The following is a 19,427-nucleotide window of genomic DNA, read 5'->3' as shown; positions in this document are numbered from 1 at the left end:
ATAAATAAAATGCCCCTCTACATAAACCCACACTCAAAACCATGTAAAACAAATACCCCCTGCCACGTCCTGACCAAACTATAATAACAAATAACCCCTTTACAGGTCAGGACGTGACACAACCAATCAATGCAAAAACACAGATATTACAGTTAACCAACTATTCAGAAAATCTCCCTGAAATATGATATATGGTCCTAGGTAGAACCCTTCTTGGCTTCTAAAGAATCATGAAAGAACCCATTCTTCCAAAAACGGTTCTTAGGATGTTAAGGGCTGTTTTTTTGGCTGGCATTAAGGCGTGGGTTTGACACGTTAGTTTGAGATTTCCTCATTTAAAAACTGGTGTACTGGCATTTTCCAACCGAAGACCAACCAAAAACCAACCAAAAGCTGGTTTTAGCGGTAATGCAGTTGGTTATGTCATGAATTTTGACAGTAGAAACGCAGGCTATCCAGCCGTGACTCAAACTGCCCATATGCACATGGAACAATAGTTACCTAATGTGCTTTTGGTGCCTGTATATTTCATATTTAGAAACATACAAAAACAAATCCCCATTTCGTTTTATTTGATTAGAAACCAAGCATAGCCTCCCCTCCTTTCAATGAAAGCTTTGTTTTATGTCTGCCCAATGCAATCGTGAAGCAGTCAATGCTATTGTTAAAGGGTTTGATTCTAGAGAATGCTTGGAAATAAATCTTCATCACCAAAGCTTTATTAAAATATCAGGTTTGAGAGGAGTAAACAGTGAGCTGACAATCCCCTTTTTATCTATACATTGCAGGAAGGCCCAGACTATTTTAGCCATGCAGGTCCCGTTTTGGATGTGCGTTAAACCCTCCATAGTCTGCATTGTTTTAATATTATATGCCCACGGGAGAAATGATGGTGCCTGTAAGTGTGACATAGACTATTTCAAACAATTTATAGTAGGCCTAGCCCCTATATCATTGTGAATACTATTGAATACATGCAATTACTTAGAACAATGTGGACTGCAAATGTGTTCAAGTTAACCTATTTAGCAAAGACTGGATAGGTTGTAAAGACCGACGCTGAAGATGAGAAGCAGGTACGGGGAGTCAATATTTAATATAGCACAGACATCAAACAGGACAGGAACAGCGTCAGCACCAGGTAACATAACGACATACTAACATTAATCCTGAAGCCGTGAACAGAGCTTGGGAACAGACAGATATACTGTAGGGGTGGTATGACACAGGTGATTGAGTCCAGTTGAGTCCAATAATATCTGATGCGTGTGATGGGGGAAGGCAGGTGTGCGTAATGATGGTGGCAGGAGTGCGTAATGCTGGGGAGTGCCAGGGAAGAGGAGCGGGAGCAGGCGTGACGTAGGTCTACATTTAGTTATTTGTTTCTGTAAGCCATTTAACAAACTATAACGGACTGATATTGGAATTGGAGTTGATTTCAAGGCAATACATAAAAGACCAAAAATACACAACTTGAAGAAACCACATATTTCGTCACTGAGAACGTTCTAATTGACCAGTGAAGGGCCAAGCCTCGTCACACCCACAACTTATTTATAAAAAAAAACAGCCCTTCTGCGCCAACGCCAGCAAGTGCACCGATAATTGTAATAGTGAAAATAGCCAAAATATCTCTGACCCCTAAATCTCCAACACTACCGCCTGCGCTTAGATTTACCATTGTGTTAGGTTTGTTAAAATAGAGCCCTAGGTGTTATAGATAGAAAAATGGGGGACTATGTACAAAACGTGTTGTCATTTCTAAATGGATGAAAATACCCTCAAATTGAAGGTGACAGTCTGCACTTTAACCTTATAGTCATTGTTTGATTTCAAATACAATCTTTTGGAGTATAGAGCCAAAATAATATAAAATGCTTCCCTATCCCGAAAATTAGAGGACACTGTATATCAAACCGTTTTCAAACACTGAGTTATGGTTATGGTTATGCATTTACATAATTGCTGGAACAGTCCTATAAAGGACTGTAATGTTCTGTATGCGTTCTGTCAATGGTGTGCGTACTGGGAGCGACGTCAGGTGCAGGAGAGCTGTGAACAGGCGCACACTTTATTTAGGCAGGAGAAACCAACAGACGGACACCACTGCGTCGAAACCTCCATCCAACATGCCAAAGTGCAAAAACGTGCAAACAGTCCCAATAATAAAGTACCATCGAATAAACATACCTCGTGATATAAAACACGGAATAAATGCACACCAGAATATAGCATGTCAAAAATGACACGTAACACGAAACAATCACACACAAAGACATGAGGGGGAACAGAGGACTAAATACATGTCGTGTGATTGGGGAATGAAAACCAGGTGTGCAGGGAACAAGATAAAACAAATGGATAAATGAAAAATGGAGCGGCGGTGGCTAGAAAGCCGGTGACGTCGACCGGGAACGCAGCCCGAACAAGGAGGAAGTCGTGACACGTTCCTACAGTGAGCATAGGACCACTATATGCAAGAAGCATGAGCTTTAATTATTGCCTTAATTCAAAATTATTCTAATTTGAGAATTCATTATGATGACTTCACTAGTGAATATTATAAGGACACTTTGTACATAGTATGGTTGGAGTGTGAGTAAGTCAGCATGATAGTGTGAAAAAGGATTATTATACAATCGCATTAAAATCTGCTAACCATGTGTATGTGACAAATACAATTTGATTTGATTTGAAGGTCAACTCTGTTTAATTTGGATAATGTCAACATGAATACATTGTCAAGATGTGTTTAAATGTCCTTTGCGCTATTGGCACCATTTTCTCTTTGTTACAAAGCGTAGAAAGAAACTCTCCTCTTGGGATACTCAAAAGCCTGGCTGGTCGTTTACCCAGTAACACAATAGGGACGACATCTAGTCTAGTGGTTAGGAACATTGGGCCAGTAACACACTAGAGACGACAGCTAGTCTAGTGGTTAGGAACGTTGGGCCAGTAACACACTAGAGACGACAGCTAGTCTAGTGGTTAGGAACGTTGGGGAAGTAACACACTAGAGACGACAGCTAGTCTAGTGGTTAGGAATGTTGGGCCAGTAACACATTAGAGACGACAGCTAGTCTAGCGGTTAGGAACGTTGGAGAAGTAACACACTAGAGACGACAGCTAGTCTAGTGGTTAGGAACGTTGGGCCTGTAACACACTAGAGACGACAGCTAGTCTAGTGGTTAGGAACGTTGGGGAAGTAACACACTAGAGACGACAGCTAGTCTAGTGGTTAGGAACGTTGGGGAAGTAAAACACTAGAGACGACAGCTAGTCTAGTGGTTAGGAATGTTGGGCCAGTAACACATTAGAGACGACAGCTAGTCTAGTGGTTAGGAACATTGGGCCAGTAACCGAAAGGCAGTTAACTCCCCAACAACATCTGCTCCCCGGATGCCGATGACATAGACGTTGATTAAGGCAGCCCCCCACACCTCTCTGATTCAGAGGCGTTTGGTTAAAAGCGGAAGAACGCATTCAGTTGTTCAACATAGTAGCTATTGCCTTTCCCCAAATGCAGATCAGAAGACGGTCTGCTGATTTTCTATAGATTTTCTGTAGCACATTGAGGTTATGCCAAGCAGTTGCCATAACAAGCGGTGATGCAGCCAGTCAAGATGCTCTCAATGGTACATCTGCAGAACTTCTTGAGGATCTGAAGGCCCATGCCAAATATTTTCATCCTTCTCAGCAGGAAGAGGCATTGTCGTGCCCTCTTCACAACTGTTGGTGTGTGTGGACCACGATAATCCCTTAGTGATGTGGACACCGAGGAACTTGAAGCTCTCGACCTGTTTCCCTACAGCCCTGTTGATGTGGATGGGGGCGTGCTCTGCTCTCTGTTTCCTGTAGTCCAAGATCTGCTACCTTGCCTTGCTGAGGGAGAGGTTGTTGTTGTATATTCATTAATTCCATTATTTTACTTTTAGATTTGTGTGTATTGTGTGTATTGTTGTGAATTGTTAGATATTACTGCACTGTTGGAGCCAGAAACAGAAGTAATTCGCTACACCCGCAATAACAGCTTATAAAAATGTGTATTTGACCACTAAATTTGATTTGATTTGGATTAGATTTGTTGTCCTAGCACCACACAGCCTGGTCTCTGACCTCCTCCCTGTTTCATCGTCGTCTGTGATCAGGCCTACCACCGTCATGTCGTCTGCAAACTGCAAACTTAATGATAGTGTTGGAGTTGTTCACGGCCACACAGTCGTGGGTGAACAGGGAGTACAGGAGGGAACTAAGCACGCACCCCTGAGGGGCCCCCATGTTGAGGGTCAGCGTGGCGAATGTGTTGTTGCCTACCCCCACCACCTGGGGCAGCCCGCCACGTTGCCTTGGTGTTCTTGAGCACAGGGAATAAGGTGATCTGTTTGAAACGTAGGTAGTACAGACTGGGTCAGGGTCGAGGTTGAAAATGTCAGTGAAGACATTTGCCATCTGTTCAGCGCATGTCCTGGTAATCCGTCTGGCCCTGCGGCCTTGTGAATGTTAGCTTGTTTGAAAGTCTTACTCACACTGCCTACAGAGAGCTTGAACACAGTCGTCCGGAACAGTTAGTGCTCGCTTGCATGGATCAGTGTTACTAGCCTCGATGCGAGCATAGACAGAATTTAGCTCGTCTGGTGGGCTCGCATCACTGGACAGCTCGCGGCTGGGTTTCCCTTTGTAATCTGTGATAGTTTGCAAGACCTGAAGTCAGAGATTTCCGAGTTCCCAGGTGTTTTGAACGCGGCATTAGGGGATCTGTTCTCCACCACCCACAACCTTCCTGGGTACATTTCTACATTCTGTCATTAAAAAGATGAAAAGAAATGTCCTAAGAAAGTGCTGCTCAATGACGTCATCAAGCTGTAATAGCTCCAAAAGGAGCTGTTATTAGATTAGATATGGTAATTTATGAGATCAGATATGATATGTTAATGTATGAGATCAGATATTATATGTTACTTTATGAGATCAGATAAAGGTAATTTATGAGATCAGATATGATATGATCATTTATGAGATTAGATATGATATGGTAATGTATGAGATCTGATATGGTAATACATGACATCAGATATGATATGGCTAGAGTCGTGGGCATGAGATCAGATATGATACTGTATGAGGTCAGATATATGGTAATTTATAAGATCAGATATGATACTGCGTTAAATTTGTGGCAAATCCAACATAACACACAACTGTATACCAATCTTAATATTTTCTAGCATGGTGGTGGCTGCATCATGTCATGGGTATCCTTGTCATCGGCAAAGAACTACTGAGTTTTTTAGGATAAAAAGAAATGGAATATAGCTATAAGCACAGGTAAAATCCTAGAGGAAAACCTGGTTGAGTCTGCTATCCAACAGACACTGGAAGAAAAACACCTTTCAGCAGGACAATAACCTAAAACACAAGGTCAAATATACACTGTAATTGTTTACCAAGATGACATTGAATGTTCCCGAATAGCCTAGTTACAGTTTTGACTTAAATGGGCTTGAAAATCTATGGCAAGACTTGAAAATGGCTCTCCAGCAATGGTCAACAATTGTAAAAAGAATAATGTGCAAATATTGTACAATGCAGGTGTACAAAGCTCTTGGCAGTTTACCCCGAAATGCTCACAGCTGTAATCCCTGCCAAAGGTGATTCTAACATGTATTGAGTCAGGGGTGTGAATACGTATGTCAATTTGATAGTTCTGTACGTTCAATACATTTGCAAACATTTCTAAAAACATATATTCACTTTGTCATTATGGTGTGTTGTGTGTAGTTTAGTGAGATTTATTTTTATTATTCATTTTGAATTCAGACTGTAACACAACACAATGTGGAATAAGGGCTATGAATCCTATCTGAAGGCACTGTACATTCAACTGTGTTTGGTATTATAGCACTGCAATCACTGAGCTGTTTGAATATACGGATTATTGCTGCAAGGACTCTGATTCATATAAGCATAATGATACAACTATACAGTATGGGAGAGAACAGTGGATTGATTATTTGTTCAAAATCTCAGCATTCTTTTATTGTAGAAAAGGGCATGAAACCTATCTTGATTCATCTGTTAAAGACACAGGTATTTGACAGCTAGTTACCAGATAAGGGGATGCAGTGTACCCAAATTAAATGTGAGCCTAGTATGTTAATATTTGTTACTTACTGCATTCATTTTTACTAAACATTACGTTTCTAAATAGTATGTAAGAGAGAATATAGTAGACGGTTTGTGTTCAAAAATGATTGATGACCTATTTTTTGTGTCATGTGGTTGTGCCCATATATGTACATCCGGTCCTTCCGTTTTCACGCTATGGAGTGAGTGCTTATGTAACCTGATAGTGCATCTGTTTAGGGTAAAGCATGTGTTTGCATTAAAGTTGTCAAGGTGATTGATTTGTAGTGACCTTGTTGAACTGTGGAACGTGTTTGAAAAAATGTAAAGAGTAGGGCACTGTGGTAGTGAGCTTATGTCTCTGCTGTTTGGTGACATTGTATATAAAACAGTTATTTCCGTGGGTGGGTGGGGGTTTGGGGCGGTAGGGTATTGGTCAGTATAAGTAAAGAGCTGTGAACACTATGAGCGACAAGAAACCTTGAGAGATAAACCACAGAGACTCTAAAGAAGAAAGAAATAAAACATGGCTCCTAGACCAATTTTAGGTGTATTGTGATTTAACTTCAATGAGTGAAATTGCTGTCTCTCTCTCTCCGTGTGTGTGTGTGTGTGTGTGTGTGTGTGTGTGTGTGTGTGTGTGTGTGTGTGTGTGTGGTGTGTGTGTGTGTGTGTGTGTGTGTGCGCGCGTGTGTGTGTGTGTGTGTGTGTGTGTGTTGACAAGGACCTGTAGCGTCCGGGGGGGGAGCTAATGACCTATGTCCCCCAAGCAGACACATCGACAGCCCTGAAAGAACTTCATTGGACTCTATGTAAATTGGAAACCACATATCCTGAGGCTGCATTTATTGTAGCCGGGGATTTTAACAAGGCTAATCTGAAAACAAGGCTCCCCAAATTCTAGCAGCATATCGACTGTGCTACCAGGGCGGGCAAAACCCTAGACCACTGTTATTTTAACTTCCGAGACGCATATAAGGCCCTCCCCCGCCCTCCCTTGGAAAAGCTGACCACGACTCCATTTTGTTGCTCCCAGCCTATAGACAGAAACTAAAACAGGATGCTCCCGCCCTCAGGTCTGTTCAACGCTGGTCCGACAAATCGGAATCCACGCTTCAAGATTGCTTCGATCACGTGGACTGGGATATGTTCCGCATTTCTGCGAACAACAACATTGACGAATACGCTGACTCGGTGTGCAAGTTCATTAACCTCTCTAGGCTAGGCGGGACGAATTCGTCCCACCTACGTAACAGCCACTGCTATCCTGTGGCGCGATTTTCAAAACCTTAAAAATCCTATTACTTCAATTTCTCAAACATATGACTATTTTACAGCCATTTAAAGATAAGACTATCGTTAATCTAACCACACTGTCCGATTTCAAAAAGGCTTTACAACGAAAGCAAAACATTAGATTATGTCAGCAGAGTACCAAGCCAGAAATAATCAGACACCCATTTTTCAAGCCAGCATATAATGTCACAAAAAACCCAGAAGACAGCTAAATGCAGCACTCACCTTTGATGATCTTCATCAGATGACAACCCTAGGACATTATGTTATACAATACATGCATGTTTTGTTCAATCAAGTTCATATTTATATCAAAAACCAGCTTTTTACATTAGCATGTGACGTTCAGAACTAGCATACCCCCCGCAAACTTTCGGGGAATTCGCTAACATTTTACTAAATTACTCACGATAAACGTTCACAAAAAGCATAACAATTATTTTAAGAATTATAGATACAGACCTCCTCTATGCACTCGATATGTCCGATTTTAAAATAGCTTTTTGGTGAAAGCACATTTTGCAATATTCTAAGTACATAGCCCAGGCATCACGGGCTCGCTATTTAGACACCCGGCAAGTTTAGCACTCACCATAATCATATTTACTATTATAAAAATGTCATTACCTTTTGTTGTCTTCGTCAGAATACACACCCAGGACTGCTACTTCAATAACAAATGTTGGTTTGGTCCAAAATAATCCATCATTATATCCGAATAGCGGCGTTTTGTTCGTGAGTTCTAGACACTATCAGAATGGTAATCCACGGTCACGAGCATAGCGCATGACTGTGTAACTGAATATTTTCCTTTGTGCCCCGACCTCCTAGTTAATTACAGTTACACGATTAATCAGTTTAATCGCGTAATAATAATTACAGAGATTTATTTGATAAACATGTCTTCAGTTTAATGATGCCAAAGACACAACAGCAGTGTTGAATGGGTAATTCTATCAAATATATATCATTGTATGTTTGAATTAGTGCTCATATAAACTGTTTTCATCACTGCCTTGTAAACCCATTCTTGTAAGTTGGAGCTACTGTACATGATTGTCTGGGGGTGCTGTACAGATTTGAGCACTTGACAAGACGTTGACATTTATGGGTATGTCTCACCTGTAACATAATAATAATAAAGATTATGAAATATTATTATATTATATTAAATTATTATATAATTTTTTATAATAATACAAATCTGTCAATCAACCAAATGTATTTCTTAAAAGCCCTTTTTGCATCAGCTGTTGTCACAAAGTGTTTTACAGATACCCAGTCTAAAAATCTAAGACCCATCAATGCATATGTCGAAGCACAGCATCTAGGAAACACTCCCTAGAAGTCATAAACCTAGGATTAAAACTAGAGAGGAACCATGCTCCGACATCATTCTTTGGGTATGCTTTTCTGCAAAGGGGACAGGACGACTGCACCGTATTGAGGGGAGGATGGATGGGGCCATGTATCGCGAGATCTTGGCCAACAACCTCTTTCCCTCAGTAAGAGCATTGAAGATGGGTCGTGGCTGGGTCTTCCAGCATGACAACGACCCGAAACACACAGCCAGAGCAACTAAGGAGTGGCTCTGTAAGAAGCATCTCAAGGTCCTGGAGTGGCCTAGCCAGTCTCCAGACCTGAACCCAAAAGAAAATATTTGGAGGGAGCTGAAAGTCCGTATTGCCCAGTGACAGCCCCGAAACCTGAAGGATCTGGAGAAGGTCTGTATGGAGGAGTGGGCCAAAATCCCTGCTGCAGTGTGTGCAAACCTGGTCAAGAACTACAGGAAACGTATGATCTCTGTAATTCCCAACAAAGGTTTCTGTACCAAATATTAAGTTCTGCTTTTCTGATGTATCAAATACTTATGTCATGCAATAAAATCCAAATTAATTCCTTAAAATCATACAATGTGATTTTCTGGATGTTTGTCTCTCACAGTTGAAGTGTACCTATGATAAAAATTACAGACCTCTACATGCTTTGTAAGTAGGAAAACCTGCAAAATCGGCAGTGTATCAAATACTTGTTCTCCCCACTGTATATATCTTTTTTTTTACTGTATTCATATAAAATAAGGCATTTGCTCCTTGATCAGGATTCTCTCTCTGTGTGTCAACCCACAGCTCGTAACCTGACACCTACCATGCAGCCTGCACAAACAAAGATTTTTTTTTTTTAACCTTTATTTAACTAGGAAAATCAGTTAAGAACAAATTCTTATTTTCAATGACAGCCTAGGAACAGTAGGTTAACTGCCTTGTTCAGGGGCAGAACAACAGATTTGTACCTTGTCAACTCAGGGATTTGAGCTTGCAACCTTTCGGTTATTAATCCAATTCTCTAACCACTAGGCTACGCTGCCGCCCCGGCCAGAGGAAGAGCTGTCATTCATTGAAGGTAAATACATTTTTCTTTTTAAAACCCTTGTATTTTCTTCTAAAATGTTTATACATAAATGCCATTTATATCCTTTAAATGTTTACATGTATAATTATTTTTTAATTCCTTTCCTATAAAATAATGTTATCAGCATGTTTCTCTGCTTGTAACCGAACAACCTCCCACACACAGCCACATGTTGGGGGGGGGGGGGGGGGTGACATAGGTCATTAGCTCCCCCCCCGGACGCTACAGATCCTTGTCAACACACACACACACACACACACACACACACACACACACACACACACACACACACACACACACACACACACACACACACACACACACACACACACACACACACACACACACACACACACGGAGAGAGAGAGAGAGACAGCGATCTCATTCATTGAAGTTAAATCACAATACACCTAAAATTGATCTAGGAGCAATGTTTTATATCTTTATTAGAGTCTTCTGTGGTTTATCTCTCAAGGTTTCTTGTCGCTCGTGGTGTTCACAGCTCTTTACTTATACTGACCAATACTCTACCACCCCGGAAATTACTGTTGCCTATACAACATCACTAAACAGTAGAGACATAAGTTCACTACAACATTGCCCTACTCTTTCAAATGTTCAAACACATTCCATAGTTCAACAAGGTCACTACACATCAATCACCTTGACAACTTAAATGCAAACACATGCTTTACCCTAAACAGATGCACTATCAGGTTACATAAGCACTCACTCGATAGCGTGAGAATGGCATGACCGGATGTACATATATGGGCATAACCACGTGACACATAAAATAGATCATCAATCATTTTTGAACACAAACCATCTACTGTATTCTCTCTATTGTTTTTTACTAAAACATTTGTAGTCAATGTTGTGACAGCTACACATTTTGATTGACGTTTCCCTTTTTCAGATGCAACTAAAGAGAGTCCAGCTACAGAATAGTCTAAATACCAGGACCACTGAGAGAGACCAGTTACAGAACAGTCTAAATATCAGGACCACAGAAAGAGACCAGTTACAGAACAGCCTAAATACCAGGACCACCGAGAGAGACCAGCTACAGAATAGCCTATATTCCAGGACCACAGAGAGAGACCAGCTACAAAATAGTCTCACCACAAGGACCAAAGACAGGGACCAGCAGCAAAATAATCTTAAAGTTATGACTGCTGAAAGAGATCAATTAAAGATTAGTCTTAACTCAAGGACTAAAGAGAGAGACCAGTTGCAGAATAGTCTAAATACCAGGATCACTGTGAGAGACCAGTTACAGACCAGGCTTAGGTTCTATGGTGAGTGCAGTCTTTTATTTTCTTATTTAGAAGTACAATTTTATTTCATACTTAGAAGAGATGTAATATATTTGTAGATGTTTAAATGCCTGCTGTTCTGTTGTGTTTATCTCAGAGGAACCCTGTCTGGATGGATGGTGGAAGTTTGGCACCAGCTGTTTTTATGTCTCCTCCAGGATGGAAACAGCTGGGGGCAGTCAGAGAAAGTGCAGAACAATGTGTGCTGCCTTGGTTATTATAAACAGCAGAGAAGAACAGGTAATATAATATATATTAGTAATACTATAATACTACTGTTTCGTTGTTGTTGTTGTTATTATTATTATTATCTACTTCTCTGATTAGTATTCAACATGTGTAACCAATTGTATCACCAATGTTCATGTAACTGTCAATTTATAAAATATACTTCCTGTCAGAATAGCATGTTTGCATGAGACTATATCTAGACCTATACTATAGCTGAGGCTGCAACCTGATCTCATAGTTTCACTTCAAAATTTGATGTAATCTTGATGAAAGTCTATTTTTCAAGCATACATTCCGCATGGTTACAGGGTTAATTCTGTGCGGTTACAGGTATAATTCTGTGTATTTACAGGGTTAATACGGAATCTGGGAGTGGGTTGGCAAAACACCATTTAACCTCTACGTAAGGAACATGTTCTGGAGGACTTTTACACCATTTTTTCTGTTGTAAGAAATTACTTTTTACAGTCTGATAATCTCGTCCTCAGCCAGCTCTCTCTCTCCCTCTCTGTCGGATGGTAACAATTGAGCCTGGGGACTAGGTTAATATTCTCTATGTTGTATTGGATGATTTTCAACTCTGATTCACTGTGTTGTTTATAGGTATTGGATGGAAGGGGAACCAAATAACTTGAATGACAAGGTGGCTTGTGTTGAGATCTCACAGACGGCATCAGACCCATTGAAGAATTGGAAGGATGGACCATGTGCTCCTCGAAAATACTGTGTGTATGAAAAACCATTCACACTGTAGTCTAATTATAATAGCTAATGTAATTCCCTATCTTATAGAGTTGAACTGGTTTTCACTGTGTTAGGCTGAACCTGTTTTTGTTTCTATGTATAACTACATTGAAAGATATATGTGATGTCTTTAAAGAGACCATGTCTATGTGGAGTTTGTCCACCATTCATCAGGCCCAGGGGAGTGGAACTGTGGATTCATAGTCTCTAACTGTGGTTTACATATTATTATTTTTTACCATAATTTACTATTATGTTTTTTAAATGTACCATTGTGGTGTGCATATAAAAAAATATCATTGAAGTTTTTACAGTTATCAACCCATTTCAAATGCAGCAGTGTTCTATATTTGTGTCCATTCTGTTCCATATGTATCATGTGTTCATTCTACTGACTAAATACATCTATATACTGTGATCCAGATATACTGTATTACTAAGTGTTGTAATGTACTAATAGTAACTCCAGTGTTTTCCTTCTAAAGGATGTCAGTTATTAGTTGACATAGCACAGTAAAAACACTTTAGTTAATAGATAGAAAATAGTCCTTATCAGTGAAGTTAAAGCAGTACCAGAATTGAACACTAGATGTGTTGTGTCATGCATGGACATGTGACCAGAGCCTGTATTCACAAAGCGTCCCAGAGAAAGTGCTGATCAAGAAACAGTTTTTTTCTTTGACCTCTCTCTCGTAATGTTAGTATATATTTTTTACTTAGCTTACCCAGTACAAAGGAACCAATATGATAGTCCCAAAAGTGCAAACTCTGCCCAACCAGCAGCACAATACTCCTGTTTGATCAAATATTCACTTTTAAAACATTTGTGCAGTATTCTGTAGCTACACATACTACCCGTTTCCAACCACTTACACATTTTCAGGATAAACCCAAATTAACCACGTTACCTTGTATCTGAACCCACCGTCCAATGGTACGTTAGTTCATTATTGTTTGGCCAAATAAGGTAACTGATATCCTGATGTAAACACATCATGCAGGGTGTTTAAACTTTAAAACACACGTTACTCCAATCTTACATTTCACTCGGTACATTTTGCTACATTTGTATTATTTACAAACCAATATATTACAGTTGGATGCATATGTTTTCACTTCTCAAATACTTATTTTCTCCATTTCACCAGATATGATCATTTTCTGCATTCTCTAGTTGCGCTGTGATTGGCTCAGTGTTCTGTCACACATGGGACACTACGTCACCACAAAATCTACAAGGAGAGCTCGACAATTCAAGCCCCTTTGGTGCTGCCATAGATTTACATTAGAAGTGCCCATCCAAGAAGGCTCAAAGTCATTGGCCATAAATAAAATGACGTCAAATCACCATTACATCTACCGTAGCTTTTATTAGGCTGATCATGTCAATATCATACTTTCAAAATCTTAGCTATCAAGCTAGACAAGCAGTCATCAGTCATCATCATGAATCAAGTTGACAATCCACTGGCAAAACCTTTTCAATCCTTGTCATATGAAGAGAAATTATAGATAAAACACATCGGTGCTCATCGGCCATTGGACATAAACATTACACAACAAGTTGGAAATAACAAATTCAACAATGAGTGGTTTAGAAGGAATCAGTGGCTAACAGCAAGTGTTGCATAGCAATCACATTCCTGCTATTCAGTGGAGAGGGTGTGTGGTCCAAGTCTGGGTTTAAGGGTCTCTTTTCCAACCTTAAAAGGATAAACACATGCAACAACATGGGCCAGAAAAGGTTGAAAACATTGGCGATGCTGTCAATCCAGCATGATTTCTGCTAAGTTCAAAACAACTGGAAACTCGGAACTGGGAAATCTCAGACTTGAGTGAGTTCAAGACAACTGAGACATTGGAAAAAAATGAGCTCCGACTGGGAAAATACGTTTTGAACGGTCATCTAACTCATAATTCCAAGTCGGGAACTCGGGCCTCTTTCTAGATATCCAACCTGAAGATCACCGACATCATGATTCAACCTTGTTTTTTTCCCGAGTTCCCAGTTGTCTTGAAAGCACCATAAATCCACCATAAATCCAAGATTTTCCCACAAGAAGGACCCCCTGCACCACTTTACTGTTCAAGTGAGTACAGCACAACAAGGAGAGTCCAAAAATGTCTTGTATGCTACTGCATAAATTATGTAATATGCCAGGGAGATATGTATACTGTAGCTAAGAAAGTAATACTAAGTGTATGTTGTGTAGTAAGTTGTTATCAACCCATGTGCATCGCCCTAAACATGTGGTCCCTTTCCCTCTCATAACTTAGCCTACTGTTCTGACTTGGTGATGCACATGTAGCCTGTAGCCTGTTTTAGAGAAATGTCTTCATCGAATATTGTAAGAGCTTTCATTGTCTGCTTATAGACCCCCTTTATTTATCCTACGGTTCTGACTTGGAGTACAGGGAGAATACTGTAAGAAAGGCCCATGTTCTGAAATTTGTCACTGTACATTTCAAAAGTGCTGAACAAATAGTTTTATTGACTATGTCCTTCTTAGCTCGCTCATTAGTGTCTTCATCGAAATTACAGAATGCCTCTTATCCGCTCACCGTTCCCTTATGCCGTAGTTTGTACATCTCAATTGTCAGTAGAAACTACATTTGTTTAAGCGAGTCAGCCATATCAGCTTTGTTTTTTTTACAAGGCAGTAAATGAGGCTGAATTAAATGTTTCGCTGCCAGACAAGGCTCCGCTGATAGCCAGGTGTAGCAGTGGTAAAATGTTGGGACTCTGCTGTTGGTTCAGGTTTGTGTGCACTGTTTGTCACCGTTATAGTACAGTTAATGTATTGTTTAGTGTTGTGTTCTGTTGTGTAGTGGCTTTGCTGGCATTCATCAACATTTTATATATTTTTTTGCCCCCCATGCTAAAATCGCCACTGAAAAAAAGAAGAATTTATGTTTAATGAAAAGAAAATGTGTCTCCTTGCGGAGGTAACAGACATATTTGGGAAACTGAACGAACTGAACAAAAGTATCCAGGGGAAATACAAAAACATTCTACAGATGAGATACCGAATCAGTGGATTCAGAGGAAATTATTATTATTGGAGAGAGAGTCTTTCAAAAACGAACCATGCCCCCTTCCCTCGACTGTGCATTTTTCTAACAAACAACAGCATCAGTAAGTGTCCCACACGAGTGATGACTGCTCACCTCTAACACTTGGAAGAGCACTTTGGGACCTACTTCCCAATCCGAAATCAGTTGACTTGCCTGTAAGTGAAATTGAACAGCTGATGTAGCTGTCATGTGACAATGCTGCAGACAACGCATTCAGGGGTTAATGTATCACTGGATGAGTGTCAACAAGATGCATACCCAGCATTGTTAAAATAACCGTTTTAATTCAATCTGAGCATACTAGTTCACTCCCTAAAAGAAGACAAGGTTCCAATGCAGTCCATGAAGAGGTTGGTCTATTAGGATTATGTGAACAGCTATTCTGCCATACTATTGCAAACAGCAGTAACTACTGTTCACATTTTGGTCAAAAGTTAAGACTGAAATCCAGCTTTGTAGTATCTGGTTTATCTTGGCACAAAGTGTCCTGGTTCAATTATATTCAGTTTCAGAGAAAATGGAGTGTCAAATAGTGACTACAAATTCCAAGTAAAATCCAAGGCAAACAGCAGTAAGTGAAGTTACTGTACTCTGTCTTTGTTCCACCGTGATTTGACTGCAGTTACTGTGGTTTGTCTTGGTTTTCTGTCAGGCTCCGAGTTCAGGTCAAACCAATCATGACACCCTCAGACACACCATGAGACAGCCAGTGATCCCCAGAATAAAGATGGCACATTCCCACGGAAAATGTTTGGTTGAACTCTCATTGAAATGTAAATAACCAGACAATGGTAAGATAGCAAACAAAGTATGTAAAAGTTAGCTAACATTAACCTGTTAGGGCTAGGGGGCAGTATTTGCACGGCTGGATAAAAAAAATGTACCCGATTTAATCTGGTTACTAATCCTACCCAGTAACTAGAATATGCATATACTTATTATATATGGATAGAAAACACTCTAAAGTTTCTAAAACTGTTTGAATGGTGTCTGTGAGTATAACAGAACTCATTTGGCAGGCAAAACCCTGAGACATTTTCTGACAGGAAGTGGATACCTGATGTGTTGTATTACCTTTAAACCTATGCCATTGAAAAACACAGGGGCTGAGGAATATTTTGGCACTTCCTATTGCTTCCACTAGATGTCACCAGCCTTTACAAAGTGTTTTGAGTCTTCTGGAGGGAGATCTGACCGAACAAGAGCCATGGAACGATGATGGCCCATTAGACACCTGGCGCGCGAGTTCATGTTGGGTACCCTCGTTCCAATACGTTATAAAAGAGTATGCATTCGTCCACCTTGAATATTATTCATGTTCTGGTTAAAAAAGGCCCTAATGATTTATGCTATACAACGTTTGACATGTTTGAACGAACGTAAATATATTTTTTCCCCTCGTTCATGAAGTGAAGTCCGGCGGGCTTAGATCATGTGCTAACAAGAGGGAGATTTTTGGACATAAATGATGAGCTTTTTTGAACAAAACTACATTCGTTATGGACCTGTGATACCTGGAAGTGACATCTGATGAAGAGAATCAAAGGTAATGGATTATTTACATAGTATTTTCGATTTTAGATCTCCCCAACATGACGACTAGTCTGTATCGCAACGCGTATTTTTCTGGGCGCAGTGCTCAGATTATTGCAAAGTGTGATTTCCCAGTAAGGTTATTTTTAAATCTGGCAAGTTGATTGCGTTCAAGAGATGTAAATCTATAATTCTTTAAATGACAATATCATATTTTACCAATGTTTTCTAATTTTAATTATTTAATTTGTGATGCTGACTTGACTGCCGGTTATTGGAGGGAAACGATTTCCTCAACATCAATGCCATAGTAAAACGCTGTTTTTGGATATAAATATGAACTTGATAGAACTAAAAATGCATGCATTGTCTAACATAATGTCCTAGGAGTGTCATCTGATGGAGATTGTAAAAGGTTAGTGCATCATTTTAGCTGGTTTTATGGTTTTGGTGACCCTGTCTTTGACTTGACAAAACATTACACACAACTCTTGTAAATGTACTGTCCTAACATACTCTAAATTTATGCTTTCGCCGTAAAACCTTTTTGAAATCGTAAAACGTGGTTAGATTAAGGAGATGTTTATCTTTCAAAGGGTGTAAAATAGTTGTATGTTTGAAAAATTTGAATTTTGACATTTATTTGGATTCAAATTTGCCGCTCTTGAAATGCACCTGCTGTTGATGGAGTGCACCACGGGGGGGGGGGACGCCTGCGTCCCACCTAGCCCATAGAGGTTAATATGACAACTGACACCATTGTAACTATATTTATACAATGTCAAATTTAAACATTCTCCATGATTAAATCGTTACATTTTTACCTTCACATTTTAGTCATTTTGCAGACGCTCTTATCCAGAGCGACTTACAGTAGTGAATGCATACATTTCATTTCATACATTTTTTTTTTTAATATATTTTTTTGTCTGTGCTGGCCCCCGTGGGAATCGAACCCACAACCCTGGCGTTGCAAACACCATGCTCTACCAACTGAGCTACAGGGAAGGCTTAATACTGAAAAAATGATTCAGGATTACATTCAAAACATGAAAACATGTCTACATAAAACCATTAAATACATCTAGAATGTAGTTAGAACTCTCAAACTGTTTCCATCAAACAGAAAAACAACAAGAAAGATGGATTAACACATTTATATTTCAGATCCTATACTTTGCATTTACCCATATAGTTGTTTAAGGTCATAGAAAGGGGGAGTGCAAACAGCTTGTGAACTCTGCAAATAATGTTTCCACTCCGAGAATGAGAACGGTAGGCTAATTGACTGTAATTAACCTGTTGGGTCTAGGGGGCAGCATTTGCACGTCTGGATAAAAAAAATGTACCCGATTTAATCTGGTTACTAATCCTACCCAGTAACTAGAATATGCATATACTTATTATATATGGATAGAAAACACTCTAAAGTTTCCAAAACTGTTTGAATGGTGTCTGTGAGTATAACAGAACTCATTTGGCAGGCAAAACCCTGAGACATTTTCTGACAGGAAGTGGATACCTGATGTGTTGTATTGACTTTAAACCTCTCCCATTGAAAAACACAGGGGTTTAGGAATATTTTGGCACTTCCTATTGCTTCCACTAGATGTCACCAGCCTTTACAAAGTGTTTTGAGTCTTCTGGAGGGAGATCTGACCGAACAAGAGCCATGGAACGGTGATGTCCCATTAGACACCTGGCGCGCTACTTCATGTTGGGTACCCTCGTTCCAATACGTTATAAAAGGCTATGCATTCGTCCACCTTGAATATTATTCATGTTCTGGTTAAAAAAGGCCCTAATGATTTATGCTATACAACGTTTGACATGTTTGAACGAACGGAAATATATTTTTTCCCCTCGTTCATGACGAGAAGTCCGGCTGGCTTAGATCATGTGCTAACGAGACGGAGATTTTTGGACATAAATGATGAGCTTTTTTGACCAAAACTACATTCGTTATGGACCTGTGATACCTGGAAGTGACATCTGATGAAGAGAATCAAAGGTAATGGATTATTTACATAGTATTTTCGATTTTAGATCTCCCCAACATGACGTCTAGTCTGTATCGCAACGCGTATTTTTCTGGGCACAGTGCTCAGATTATTGCAAAGTGTGATTTCCCAGTAAGGTTATTTTTAAATCTGGCAAGTTGATTGCGTTCAAAAGATGTAAATCTATAATTCTTTAAATGACAATATAATATTTTACCAATGTTTTCTAATTTTAATTATTTAATTTGTGACGCTGACTTGACTGCCGGTTATTGGAGGGAAACGATTTCCTCAACATCAATGCCATAGTAAAACGCTGTTTTTGTATATAAATATGAACTTGATAGAACTAAAAATGCATGCATTGTCTAACATAATGTCCTAGGAGTGTCATCTGATGGAGATTGTAAAAGGTTAGTGTATCATTTTAGCTGGTTTTATGGTTTTGGTGACCCTGTCTTTGACTTGACAAAACATTACACACAACTCTTGTAAATGTACTGTCCTAACATACTCTAAATTTATGCTTTCGCCGTAAAACCTTTTTGAAATCGTAAAACGTGGTTAGATTAAGGAGATGTTTATCTTTCAAATGGTGTAACATAGTTGTATTTTTGAAAAATTTGAATTTTGACATTTATTTGGATTCAAATTTGCCGCTCTTGAAATGCACCTGCTGTTGATGGAGTGCACC

The 19,427-nt window shown here is 39.6% G+C and overlaps 1 long non-coding RNA gene across 1 annotated transcript; it reads left to right on the top strand.

Moving 5' to 3' along the window:
* The first annotated feature begins 9,339 nt into the window (after window positions 1–9,339).
* Window positions 9,340–12,543, top strand: LOC106569676 (uncharacterized). The gene is made up of 5 exons (XR_014393034.1): window positions 9,340–9,822; window positions 10,751–11,132; window positions 11,248–11,390; window positions 11,734–11,784; window positions 11,985–12,543. It is a non-coding gene; the product is annotated as an uncharacterized LOC106569676 (long non-coding RNA).
* The last annotated feature ends 6,884 nt before the right edge of the window (window positions 12,544–19,427 follow it).

The sequence above is a fragment of the Salmo salar genome, chromosome 08 (assembly GCF_965601325.2).
Source record: "Salmo salar chromosome 08, fSalSal1, whole genome shotgun sequence".
In the NCBI taxonomy this organism is placed as follows: Eukaryota; Metazoa; Chordata; class Actinopteri; order Salmoniformes; family Salmonidae; genus Salmo; species Salmo salar.
This window is presented reverse-complemented; position numbering and strand designations above follow the sequence as displayed.